The sequence below is a fragment of the Pelophylax lessonae genome (genome assembly GCF_965119305.1).
Source record: "Pelophylax lessonae genome assembly, chromosome: 1".
Taxonomy (NCBI): Eukaryota; Metazoa; Chordata; class Amphibia; order Anura; family Ranidae; genus Pelophylax; species Pelophylax lessonae.
In genome coordinates, this window is record NC_138768.1 from 36,109,008 (window position 1) to 36,123,032 (window position 14,025).

Below are 14,025 nucleotides of genomic sequence, written 5' to 3' on the forward strand. Positions count from 1 at the left end.
AGCAAGTCGTGTCGCCCCTGTGTGAATGGGCGCTGAAGCTCAATGTGGGACTGTTGTTTCTCTGAATTAAATCATCATCAATCTTCAGAAAGTATCTTCATATATAATAGGACATTGACAGTTCAAGGATTCGGTATTTATTGTGTTTTGAAAACAAATTATACAGCGCTTAATACAATCAATCTCAGCCAAAGCTTAAGATAAATGCAAATCCATATGGACAATATTATCATACATAAAAGTCCATGAAGAGAGGAGTCCTATAAAAAGAGCCCATAGACCAGGTGATGAAATAAAGAGACAGCCTCCACCAAACACCAATGAGTGTGGCCTCTTACCAAGAGCAAATGATCCCCATTACAGGGATCTAAATTTGCGTCAATGGAAATCCTCACAACTAGGGTTGAGCGAACACCTAGATGTCCGTGTTCGACGGGTTCGGCCGAACTTTAAAAAAAAGTCCGGGTCCGTGTCCCGGACTTTTACCGAACTTTTCCCGGACACCGAACCCCATTGAAGTCAATGGGGACCCGAACTTTAAGGCACTAAAATGGCTCTAAAACACCAAAGGAAAGGGCTAGAGTGCTGCAAATGGCAGCAAAACGTAATTAAGAGCATGGCAAGTGCTCTGCAAACAAATGTGGATAGGGAAATAACTTAAAACAACAACAAAAAAAACAGAAAAATAAAACAATGTTCTTCTTCATCTCTGAAGGACGAGGCCCATATGGAGTAGGAGGGAGGTTGAGGTGGTGGTGGATGTGGCGGTGACATAGGCGTGCGCACAGGGTGTGCTGGGTGTGCCTGGGCACACCCTAATCACCTAGGGCACATAGCATTGCCAGTGAGGAGATGGGAAAGATCTCCCTGGGACCTGCTCTGCTCTATTTCTCCTTGCCTACAGGTACATGGCCCCGATACATTACTCTCCCTGCTGGCAAACACATGCATGTGTATTTCAACTTTGGGGTGCACACCTTAATGCAATAGGCTGCGCACACCTATGGGCGGTGTAGGTGGAAGCGGCGGTGGAGGAGGACCAGGGCCGGATTAACAGCATCATGGGCTTGGTGCTGAGGATTTTGAAGGGCCTTAAGGGCCGTGCCTTGCCATGCACCCAGAGGAGGAAGGGTGCAGCCATGCATGCCTAATTCAACATGGGATGCTGTCTCTGAAGCCCATAAACACATCCATGCATCGCCAACTGTCCCTCCTTGTCCGGCCTTCACGCTGTGTGGGGAGGTTCTGAGGGTGCTGCCTGGGGAAGCGAGCATAGAAGCCAGACTTCTGTGTTTACAAGTGACAGAAGAGCGGTAACAGTGAATATGGCCAACCCGGGGCCTATATAAAAGGTAGGGGCCTGGAGCTGCAGCTCCAATAGCCCCTACATTAATCTGGCCCTGAGGAGGAGGACGAGGTAGCCAACACTGCTTCTTTTCAAAAATTTTAAATGAGGGTACACCCCAAAAGAGTGAGAAAGAGCAAAAATGGAACAATGGGTGGGTAAGGTCGGTATCCATTGCTATTCTGCATAAGGTACGGAAAAGTCCCGTGGGATCCATGCCTGGTTCATTTTAATGAACGTGAGCTTGTCCACATTGTCTCTGGACAGGCGGCTGCGCTTGTCTGTTATAACGCCCCCAGCCGTGCTAAATACCCGTTCAGATAATACACTGGCTGCAGGGCACGCCAGCACCTCCAAGGCGTAAAGGGCAAGCTCAGGCCATGTGCCCAATTTGGAGACCCAGAAGTTGAAGGGGGCAGACCCGTCATTCACTACATGTAGGCGTGTGCACACATACTGCTCCACCATGTTGGTAAAATGCTGCCTCCTGCTAAGACGTTCCATCTGAGCTGCTGGTGCTGCTGTTTGTTGTGGCGTGCTGACAAAGCTTTTCCACATTTCGGCCATGCTAACCCTGCCTTCTGAGGTGCTGGCGGTGCCCTGGTTGCGTTGGCGACCTCCTCCTCCTCCTCCTCTGCCTTGTGCTTCCACTGTGGCCCCGCTGTCAGATGGGAATGCCAGCAGCATGGCGTCTACCAGCGTGCGCTTGTACTTGCGCATCTTGCGATCGCGCTCGAGTGAGTGAATTAAGGACGGTACGTTGTCCTTGTAACGGGGATCCAGCAGCGTGGCCACCCAGTAATCAGCACAAGTTAGAATGTGGGCAACTCGGCGGTCGTTGTGGAGACACTGCAGCATGTAATCGCTCATGTGTGCCAGGCTGCCCAGAGGCAACGAAAGGCTGTCCTCTGTGGGAGGTGTATCGTCCGTGTCCTCTGTATCCCCCCAGCCACGCACCAGTGATGGCCATGAGCTGGCCTGGGTGCCACCCTGCTGTGAACATGGTTCCATCTCCTCCTCCAGCTCCTCCTCCTCCTCATCCTCCTCATCCTCCAGAACTGTGCCCCTGCTGGACAATTGCGTCCCTGGCGTTTGCGTGTGCAGGAACCCACCCTCGGAGCCCCTTGCGAATGACTGCCCTGAAAGCCTTGGAAATGTTACCTCTTCATCCTCCTCCTCCTCCTCATCCTGTGCCACATCCTCTTCCATCATCGCCCGAATTGTTTTTTCAAGGAGGCATAGAAGTGGGATAGTTAAGCTGAGAACGGCGTCATTGCCACTGGCCATGTTGGTGGAGTACTCAAAACAGCGCAACAAGGCACACAGGTCTCGCATGGAGGCCCAGTTAAATTAAATAGCGGAATAGAAAATATGATCCAAAAAAAGTGTATGTATATCACACGTACACAACCACACTGGGCCCCAATTACTATTGTTTGTACCCCTAAAAGGCTAGATGAGGAGTAGGGGGGGTATGGAACAGGCAGCACCCTCAAACCTTCAGAAGTATGAGATGAACCCCAACAACTTGGAAAGGTGGATCTCTCTCACACGTACCGACACAGACTATCCCGCAATTCAATTGATCCTCAAAGGTTTTTATTGAATAGCGGAATAGGAAATATGATCAAAAAAAGTGTATGTATCTCGCACGTACACAACCACACTAGGCCCCAATTACTATTGTTTGTACCCCTAAAAGGCTAGATGAGGAGTAGGGGGGGTATGGAACAGGCAGCACCCTCAAACCTTCAGAAGTATGAGATGAACCCCAACAACTTGGAAAGGTGGATCTCTCTCACACGTACCGACACAGACTATCCCCCAATTTAACTGATCCCCAAAGGTTTTTGATTAAATAGCGGAATAGAAAATATGATCCCAAAAAAGTGTTTGTATATCACACGTACACAACCACACTGGGCCCCAATTACTATTGTTTGTACCCCTAAAAGGCTAGATGAGGAGTAGGGGGAGTATGGAACAGGCAGCACCCTCAAACCTTCAGAAGTATGAGATGAACCCCAACAACTTGGAAAGGTGGATCTCTCTCACACGTACCAACACAGACTATCCCCCAATTTAACTGATCCCCAAAGGTTTTTGATTAAATAGCGGAATAGAAAATATGATCCAAAAAAAGTGTATGTATATCACACGTACACAACCACACTAGGCCCCAATTACTATTGTTTGTACCCCTAAAAGGCTAGATGAGGAGTAGGGGGAGTATGGAACAGGCAGCACCCTCAAACCTTCAGAAGTATGAGATGAACCCCAACAACTTGGAAAGGTGGATCTCTCTCACACGTACCGACACAGACTATCCCGCAATTCAATTGATCCTCAAAGGTTTTTATTGAATAGCGGAATAGGAAATATGATCAAAAAAAGTGTATGTATCTCGCACGTACACAACCACACTAGGCCCCAATTACTATTGTTTGTACCCCTAAAAGGCTAGATGAGGAGTAGGGGGGGTATGGAACAGGCAGCACCCTCAAACCTTCAGAAGTATGAGATGAACCCCAACAACTTGGAAAGGTGGATCTCTCTCACACGTACCGACACAGACTATCCCCCAATTTAACTGATCCCCAAAGGTTTTTGATTAAATAGCGGAATAGAAAATATGATCCAAAAAAAGTGTATGTATATCACACGTACACAACCACACTGGGCCCCAATTACTATTGTTTGTACCCCTAAAAGGCTAGATGAGGAGTAGGGGGAGTATGGAACAGGCAGCACCCTCAAACCTTCAGAAGTATGAGATGAACCCCAACAACTTGGAAAGGTGGATCTCTCTCACACGTACCGACACAGACTATCCCGCAATTCAATTGATCCTCAAAGGTTTTTATTGAATAGCGGAATAGGAAATATGATCAAAAAAAGTGTATGTATCTCGCACGTACACAACCACACTAGGCCCCAATTACTATTGTTTGTACCCCTAAAAGGCTAGATGAGGAGTAGGGGGGGTATGGAACAGGCAGCACCCTCAAACCTTCAGAAGTATGAGATGAACCCCAACAACTTGGAAAGGTGGATCTCTCTCACACGTACCGACACAGACTATCCCCCAATTTAACTGATCCCCAAAGGTTTTTGATTAAATAGCGGAATAGAAAATATGATCCCAAAAAAGTGTATGTATATCACACGTACACAACCACACTGGGCCCCAATTACTATTGTTTGTACCCCTAAAAGGCTAGATGAGGAGTAGGGGGAGTATGGAACAGGCAGCACCCTCAAACCTTCAGAAGTATGAGATGAACCCCAACAACTTGGAAAGGTGGATCTCTCTCACACGTACCAACACAGACTATCCCCCAATTTAACTGATCCCCAAAGGTTTTTGATTAAATAGCGGAATAGAAAATATGATCCAAAAAAAGTGTATGTATATCACACGTACACAACCACACTAGGCCCCAATTACTATTGTTTGTACCCCTAAAAGGCTAGGAGTAGGGGGAGTATGGAACAGGCAGCACCCTCAAACCTTCAGAAGTATGAGATGAACCCCAACAACTTGGAAAGGTGGATCTCTCTCACACGTACCAACACAGACTATCCCCCAATTTAACTGATCCCCAAAGGTTTTTGATTAAATAGCGGAATAGAAAATATGATCCCAAAAAAGTGTATGTATATCACACGTACACAACCACACTAGGCCCCAATTACTATTGTTTGTACCCCTAAAAGGCTAGGAGTAGGGGGAGTATGGAACAGGCAGCACCCTCAAACCTTCAGAAGTATGAGATGAACCCCAACAACTTGGAAAGGTGGATCTCTCTCACACGTACCAACACAGACTATCCCCCAATTTAACTGATCCCCAAAGGTTTTTGATTAAATAGCGGAATAGAAAATATGATCCCAAAAAAGTGTATGTATATCACACGTACACAACCACACTAGGCCCCAATTACTATTGTTTGTACCCCTAAAAGGCTAGGAGTAGGGGGAGTATGGAACAGGCAGCACCCTCAAACCTTCAGAAGTATGAGATGAACCCCAACAACTTGGAAAGGTGGATCTCTCTCACACGTACCAACACAGACTATCCCCCAATTTAACTGATCCCCAAAGGTTTTTGATTAAATAGCGGAATAGAAAATATGATCCCAAAAAAGTGTATGTATATCACACGTACACAACCACACTAGGCCCCAATTACTATTGTTTGTACCCCTAAAAGGCTAGGAGTAGGGGGAGTATGGAACAGGCAGCACCCTCAAACCTTCAGAAGTATGAGATGAACCCCAACAACTTGGAAAGGTGGATCTCTCTCACACGTACCAACACAGACTATCCCCCAATTTAACTGATCCCCAAAGGTTTTTGATTAAATAGCGGAATAGAAAATATGATCCCAAAAAAGTGTATGTATATCACACGTACACAACCACACTAGGCCCCAATTACTATTGTTTGTACCCCTAAAAGGCTAGATGAGGAGTAGGGGGAGTATGGAACAGGCAGCACCCTCAAACCTTCAGAAGTATGAGATGAACCCCAACAACTTGGAAAGGTGGATCTCTCTCACACGTACCAACACAGACTATCCCCCAATTTAACTGATCCCCAAAGGTTTTTGATTAAATAGCGGAATAGAAAATATGATCCCAAAAAAGTGTATGTATATCACACGTACACAACCACACTAGGCCCCAATTACTATTGTTTGTACCCCTAAAAGGCTAGGAGTAGGGGGAGTATGGAACAGGCAGCACCCTCAAACCTTCAGAAGTATGAGATGAACCCCAACAACTTGGAAAGGTGGATCTCTCTCACACGTACCAACACAGACTATCCCCCAATTTAACTGATCCCCAAAGGTTTTTGATTAAATAGCGGAATAGAAAATATGATCCCAAAAAAGTGTATGTATATCACACGTACACAACCACACTAGGCCCCAATTACTATTGTTTGTACCCCTAAAAGGCTAGGAGTAGGGGGAGTATGGAACAGGCAGCACCCTCAAACCTTCAGAAGTATGAGATGAACCCCAACAACTTGGAAAGGTGGATCTCTCTCACACGTACCAACACAGACTATCCCCCAATTTAACTGATCCCCAAAGGTTTTTGATTAAATAGCGGAATAGAAAATATGATCCCAAAAAAGTGTATGTATATCACACGTACACAACCACACTAGGCCCCAATTACTATTGTTTGTACCCCTAAAAGGCTAGATGAGGAGTAGGGGGAGTATGGAACAGGCAGCACCCTCAAACCTTCAGAAGTATGAGATTGTGTTCACTGTACCCCACAAAGATTGAGTTCACTGCACCCCACAATGATTGTGTTCACTGCACCCCACAAAGATTGTGTTCACTGCACCTCACAAAGATTGTGTTCACTGTACCCCCCAAAGATTGTGTTCACTGCACCCCACAAAGATTCTGTTCACTGTACCCCACAAAGATTGTGTTCACTGCACCCCAAAAAGATTGTGTTCACTGCACCCCAAAAAGGATGTTGTTCACTGCACCCCAAAAAGGATGTTGTTCACTCCACCCCAAAAAGATTGTGTTCACTGCACCCCACAAAGATTGTGTTCACTGCACCCCAAAAAGATTGTGTTCACTGCACCCCAAAAATGATTTTGTTCACTGCACCCCAAAAAGGATTTTGTTCACTGCACCCCAAAAAGGATGTTGTTCACTCCACCCCAAAAAGATTGTGTTCACTGCACCCCACAAAGGATTTTGTTCACTGCACCCCAAAAAGATTGTGTTCACTGCACCCCAAAAAGGATGTTGTTCACTGCACCCCAAAAAGGATTTTGTTCACTGCACCCCAAAAAGATTGTGTTCACTGCACCCCACAAAGGATTTTGTTCACTGCACCCCACAAAGATTGTGTTCACTGCACACCAAAAAGGATTGTGTTCACTGCACCCCAAAAAGATTTTGTTCACTGCACCCCAAAAAGATTGTGTTCACTGCAGCCCAAAAAGATTGTGTTCACTGCAGCCCAAAAAGATTGTGTTCACTGCAGCCCAAAAAGATTGTGTTCACTGCAGCCCAAAAAGATTGTGTTCACTGCAGCTCACACACAGAAAAATGGATGTGGATCACTGACACCTGCCTATCTCCAATCCCACACCACACAGCAATATCGATTGTAGTTTGTAGAACACAGTTTCCCTAAAATTCAGCAGACTCTGTCCCTAACAGGATTGAGAAGAGATCGTAGATCAGGATTGAGTGCAGATTCACCCCACCCCCCACACAGCAATATCGATTGTAGTTTGTAGAAGACACTGACCCTATAATTCAGCAGACTCTATCCCTAAAATGCCTACAACTCGCCCTGCCTAAACACTCCGACCTGTCCCTCAATTCTATCCGGACACAAATGGTTTTTTCCTGCCTATCTTTCCCTAATCAGCAGCCAGCACATTGATGTGTGCTCTGTCCCTTAGCTAAGCAGCAGAATGACGCCGCTGCGGCTGCCTCGAACTTATAAAGACTTGGTCACATGCTTCAGACGGCCAATCACAGCTACTAAGACATTTGCAGGCATGGCTGGGATGGCTTAAGGCACACCAGTTAAACGATTGTTGATTGGCTGTTGAAAGCCCGCCATGAAAAGAGCGCCAAAGCATGCAAAACCCGGAAATAAAACGACCGAACACGGATTTTTACCCGAACATACAGTAAAGTGTCCGTGTCCGTGTTCGGGTACAAAAAATCCAATTATTCGGTACGAACACGAATAATACAGTCCGTGTTCGCTCAACACTACTTGCTACGTGTCCATCTCATTTGGCTTTATAACATTTTATAGGGATTTATATCTAGATGGATAACTTCCTCTAACTCTAGAATACTTCCTATTATATTTTGACAATAACGTTTCTGAATGTGTGACATGTCAGGAGGGGCAGTTTTATGAGCAATTTTCCCATCATGAAAATCCAGGAAGACAACTTTACAAACTCCCCACAATTAGATAAGTGTAGAAGACTAATAAGAAGCTTAGCGACTCGATTTTCCACTATAAACCTGTAATTTAGGTTGCCAGATAGACAGGATTCCACCCAAAAGGTGGGTATCGCTGAATGAAATATTAGATGGAACATAACAGGAAATGATGACAATAACTTTCTGATGGCATTTCGAAGCCTCTTGTTTTTTTGTCACGGGTCCCAATTGGATGTAAACCCTGTAAAACAGGTTACGCCAAAACTTCTAACAAATAGACTCACTTCAGTCCCTTCATTGCTTGGAAGCCAACCAAAGTACTAACAGGACTTAATAAATATAAAGTGCAAACAGCAGAAGAACAATATAAAAGATCGTATCATTGTTTCATGGATTTGTCCTATTAAATAATTTGTGTTAACTCCATACTTTCTGGAGGACAACATTTTTTTAGCATCCATAATTCCTTCTATTATCTGATACTACAGTGCCATTATTTAGATCAACCACTGAACAATCCCAGATTAGCCTTTACTTGCGGTTGTCTATATTTTTTCAAAATGGCTTAATGCCCTTTAAATTCCCACAATGCTTTTGGCAAATACACTATATCGTCAAAAGTATTGGGACACCTTCCTTTACACCATGGGTGTCCAACCTTTTGGCTTCTCTGGGCCACATTGAGTGTAGAGACATTTTTTCGGGCCGCATATAAAATATATACAGGCATACCCCGTTTTAAAGTGGAGTTCCACCCTATTTTTATACTTACCTCCATCTTCTCGCTCCGGGTCACCTGAAAAAGAAATGGATAATCGCATATTTTTTTTTTTTTTACTTACCTCGTAGCGAAGAAAATATACTTACCTTACTTCCTTCTTCCTCCTTCCTCGGCCGCGGCCCGTCGTCACTTCCTGGCTCTGCAATGATTCCTGGGAGCTGGACGTCATAGCTCCCAGGAATCATTGCGCCTGCACCGGCCCCGACGTCAGTTCCGGGTCGCGCGCGTCATCCCCTTCTAAACAGCTTCTGGGCATGCCCAGAAGCTGTGGAGGGGTGACGCGCGCGACCCGGAAGTGACGTCGGGCCGGCGCAGAGCATCGTGGGACCACAGAAGGCGGAAGAAGACGCCGAAGAGGACGCGCTGGCTTCAAGCTGCCCACATCTGAGATGGCAGCGCTGGACAAGACGTTTGCAAGGTAAGTATTTCGTCTTGCAGGTAAGTGCAACCCGGGACAGATCAGAGGCTAGCCATTGTGGAATGCACTAGCCCTGACTGTCCCGGGGGTATTAAAAAAAACAAAAACAAATCCAGGGTGGAACTCCGCTTTAAGTACACTCACTTTACGTACACTCGCGAGTTCGGACACCACTTGGTCAGCTTGGAATGGTACTACTCCCGGTTTTTAACATTGGCGTCTATGGGAAATCTTGGTCAGCTTGACATGGCACTGCTCCCAAACCATAAGTGACAAGGATACCAAACTTAGGGAGCACCGAGAGGGGACCCAGGACTACAACATATCCTATGTTTGTGGCCGGCCAGCTTGCCTGGGTAATCTACCATGTCATAGTCCTGGATCCCCTTAACATGCTCCCCAAGCTTGGTGTCCTTGTCACTTATGGTTTGGGAGCAGTGCCATGTGAAGCTGACCAAGATTTCCTATGGAGCTAGTGTATTCACATGCATTGAGAAATGGAAAAAGGTATTGCTTCACTTTAAGTACATTTTCGTTTTACATACATGCTCTGGTCCCATTGTGTACTTAAAAGTGGGGTATGCCTGTACTATAGTTAAGGTATATAAGTAATAAAACGCCGCAGCTCCCCACCCACGCTGGGCTTCGTATGGCCCCACCCTCCCCTACCCTCCCCTGTGAGGCAGCCTCTGCCTACAGTTAGTTTGAAGCTGCTGTGGCCATGCCTTGACTTGACTTCCTTCCTCCCCAGCAGAAAAAACAAATTGTCAGGTGGCAGTGGGCCGCATTGCTTGTGGTTCCGGGCCACATGCGGCCCCCGGGCCGCAGGTTGGACATGCCTGCTTTACACGCACATGAACTTTAACCACTTGCCGACCGCCGCAAGTACATATACTGCGGCGGTCAGCACCGGCCAGGCAAAGTGACGTATGGGTACGTCACTAGCCTGTGAGCCAATAGCAGGCGGGCGCGCGCCCCTGGAGGCGCGCTCCCGCCCCAGCTCGTTCCCTAACAAGTCCGCGCGTGTGACCGGCGGACCCGATGTCCGCCGGTCACTCGCGATCGCCCGCCGTGAAGGGAGAAAGGCAGGCGGCTAATGTAAACAAAGCCGCCTGTCATGCTTCCCTGGGTAACAGCAGTGATCTAACGGTCCTGCTATGTAGGACCGTGGATCTCTGCAGTTACATGTAAAGCCACATCCCTGCACAGTTAGAAACACGCCCCTAGGGACACACTTAGCCCCTCCTTCCCCAATAAAGTTAACCCCTTCCCTGCCAGTGTTGTTTTTACAGTAACAGTGCATATGTATAGCACTGATTACTGTAGTGATGTCACTGGTACCCCCAAAAGTGTCAAAAATGTCAGTCAAGGGTCCGATCTGTCTGTCGCAAAGTCGCAGTTCCGCAAAAAAAATCGCAGATCGCCGCCATTACTAGTTTAAAAAAAAAAACAACAAAAATGACAAAAATCTTTCCCTTAGTTAGTAAATGCAATAACTTTTGCGAAAACCAATCAAAATACGCTTTTTGCAATTTTTTTTACCAAAAATATGTAGCAGAAAACAAATTGGCCAAAAATGTTAATTTTTTGATTTTTACATTTTTTTTGGGGAATTTCATATAAAAAAAATGTGAAAATATTGTTATTTTTGCTAAATTGTCGCACTTTTTTTGTTTATAGCGCATGATCAAAAAATCGCACAGGTGATCAAATACCACCAAAAGTTTTTTGTGGGAAAAAAAGGACGTCAAATTCATTTTGGTACAGCGTCGCATGACCGCGCAATCGTCCGTTAAAATCACGCAGTGCCGAATCGCAAAATAGGGCCTGGTCAGGAAGGGGGTAAAATCTTCTGGGGCTTAAGTGGTTAATGGCATTCCCGTCTTAGTCTGTAGGGTTCAATGTTTATTGACACACTCCTAAACCTTGTGGACGGCCTTCCCAGAAGAGTTGAAGCTGTTATAGCTGCAAAGGGTGGGCCAACTCAATATTGAACCCTACGGACTAAGACTGGGATGTAAAGGCAGGCGTCCCAATACTTTTGACAATATAATGCAGGTTTAAGCACCTTAGGAATTTTGAGTGCATTCACAATGTGTGAAGAGTCTCCACACAGTACAATGAGTGAGCGTTGTCCCCTAAGACAGGAAGTGTGTAACTTGCAGAATCTCTTAGGACTTTCAAACATGTTAAAATGTACATTATTGAATGAGGCTACTCTATACAAGTCACTGTGATCGGTGGGTGTGGCCAGATTGGGCTAACAGTGGGAGGGGCACAGACTGCAGGAGGTAGAAATACTTAATGTATAAAATACAGGGGTCAGGAGTGAATAACACACAGAGTGCAGGGGTCAGGAGTACATAACACACAGAGTGCATGGGTCAGGAGTAAGTAATGCACAGTGCGCTGGGGTCAGGACTGTGTAATGCACAGATTGAGCGTTCAGGAGTAAGTAACGCACAGTGTGCAGAGGTCCGGACTGCGTTACACACATGTACAAGTGCAGGGATCAGGAGTAATTAAGGTACAGGGTGAACAGGACAGGACTATGAAATTGCACAGAGTGAATGGGTCAGGCATTGAGTAACATACAGTGTGCTGGGGTCAGGACTGCATAACGCACATAGTGTAGAGGTCATAAGTAAGTCATGTACGGGGCGCAGGGGTCAGGACTATCTAAAGCACAGATTGCAAGGTCAGGAGTAAGTAATGCACAGTGTGCAGGGGTCAGGACTGCATAATACACATAGTTCAGAGGTCAGGGGTAAGTTATGCAGAGTGTGCAGGGTTCAGCACTGTGTGATGCACAGATTGCGAGGTTAGAAGTATGTAATGCAGACAGTGCAGGGGTCAGGACTGCATAACACACACAGTGCAGCAAAGAGTAAGTTTTGTACAGGGTGAAGGGGTCAGGATTATGTAATGCACAGAATGCAGAGGTCAGAAGTAAGTAACATACAGTGGGCCGGGGTTAGGGATGCATAATGTACATGGTGCAGAGGTCAGGAGTAAGTAATGTACAGGGTGCAGGGGTCAGGCCTATCTAAAGTAAAGAGTGCAGGGGTCATGAATAAGTAATGTAGAGTTTGCAAGGGTAAGATGAAGGAAGTACACTTGGAAGTGCAGTCTCTGTAGATCTGAGGGGAAGATCTGACATGAGGGGAAGCTCTGCTGATTTCTCTCATCCAATCATGTGCAAGCAAAAATGCTGTTTTTTATTTTCCTTGCATGTCCCCCTCAGGTCTGCAACGACTTCACTTCCAAGTGCACTTGCAGTGTACTTATAGTGCACAGTGGATTTGCCTTGAGTAAATAAACCCCTTAGTGTAGAGGTCAGGAGTTAGTAATGCACAGGGTGCAGTGGTCAGGAGTAAGTAATGCACAGAGTGCAGGGGTCAGGAGTAAGTAACGTAGAGTGTGCAAGGATCTAGAATAACACATAGTATTGCGAGATCAGGAGTAAGGGTCTAGACTGGACCCCATAGTGCAGAGGTCAAGAGAAGGTAACATACAGTGTGCAGGGGTCAGGAATAACACATAGGTATGCCCTAAGAAAATGTCATCAAAGTTTTTAGGGTGTATCTCCTACATATTTATGCTGCAAAGAGCACCCAATGAGGTCCTCAGTTTTATTATTCTCTCATATTTTTACTTAAAAAGATTATACCTAATATCTAGTTCTGCAGGAAGCACTGATAAAATGATTTTAGACTCATTTGAATTCTGTTGTAGAGGCCTAAATAGGTATTTTCCATATGTAAATCCGATACCTGTTGGCAGGTCCCCTTGGGCACAGTCCCATGACTTGAGCGCACAACCCACAAAAGTAGACCCAAACCTCATATAAAACATATCTGTCACTATCGGGAGGTCATGGAATTTTCTTCTCTGGACTTAGACTACCCAACTAGTGCACAATTGGACGCCCATGTTTGAGTTGCATTTTCTAATGACAAATAATTATAATATATTCTGGTCATAAGAAACAGGACTACCATTCTCCGTAATGCAAAGTTCAGAAATTTGTGTTTGTCAGGAACAGGAAATTCACACTTTATTACCAAACGTCTTTGCCGGATCAGCGCTGATCCCACACAGGAAACTAAAAGGGAAGAAATCCGTCTGTTTAGATTTTCAGTTAGAGAGAACAAACTGACAATTTTTATACTGTGGCAATACTTAAAGAGACATTTTACCTTACAACATTTCAATCAAATACAGAATTGGAATACACATTTATACAATGTGTAGCACCCTCTTAGGTAGGTGCTAGGTAGGTAAAGCCTAGTAGCTTATCAGGGGAGCCTGATCATTAGTTAGGCCTGCTCATGTGTTCCATGTGTGATTCATTTGGGCTGAGGGAGTGTCCCCACTGCATCCAATGAAAAGATACGTTGGACAGTGGAGGAAACCCAGCCAATGACACACAGGCTTAGATACTGTCCTATGGGTTTGGCATAGAATGTGGTGCATTATGGGATAGGGTATAAAAGCCAGGAGCACATGAGGCTGTCTCTCCTTCTACT

The 14,025-nt window shown here is 45.6% G+C and overlaps 1 protein-coding gene across 1 annotated transcript in view; it reads left to right on the forward strand.

Moving 5' to 3' along the window:
* The window catches only part of AQP3 (aquaporin 3 (Gill blood group)), a 73,438-nt gene that overhangs the window by 43,452 nt on the left and 15,961 nt on the right, over positions 1 to 14,025 (forward strand). The window lies entirely within an intron of this gene.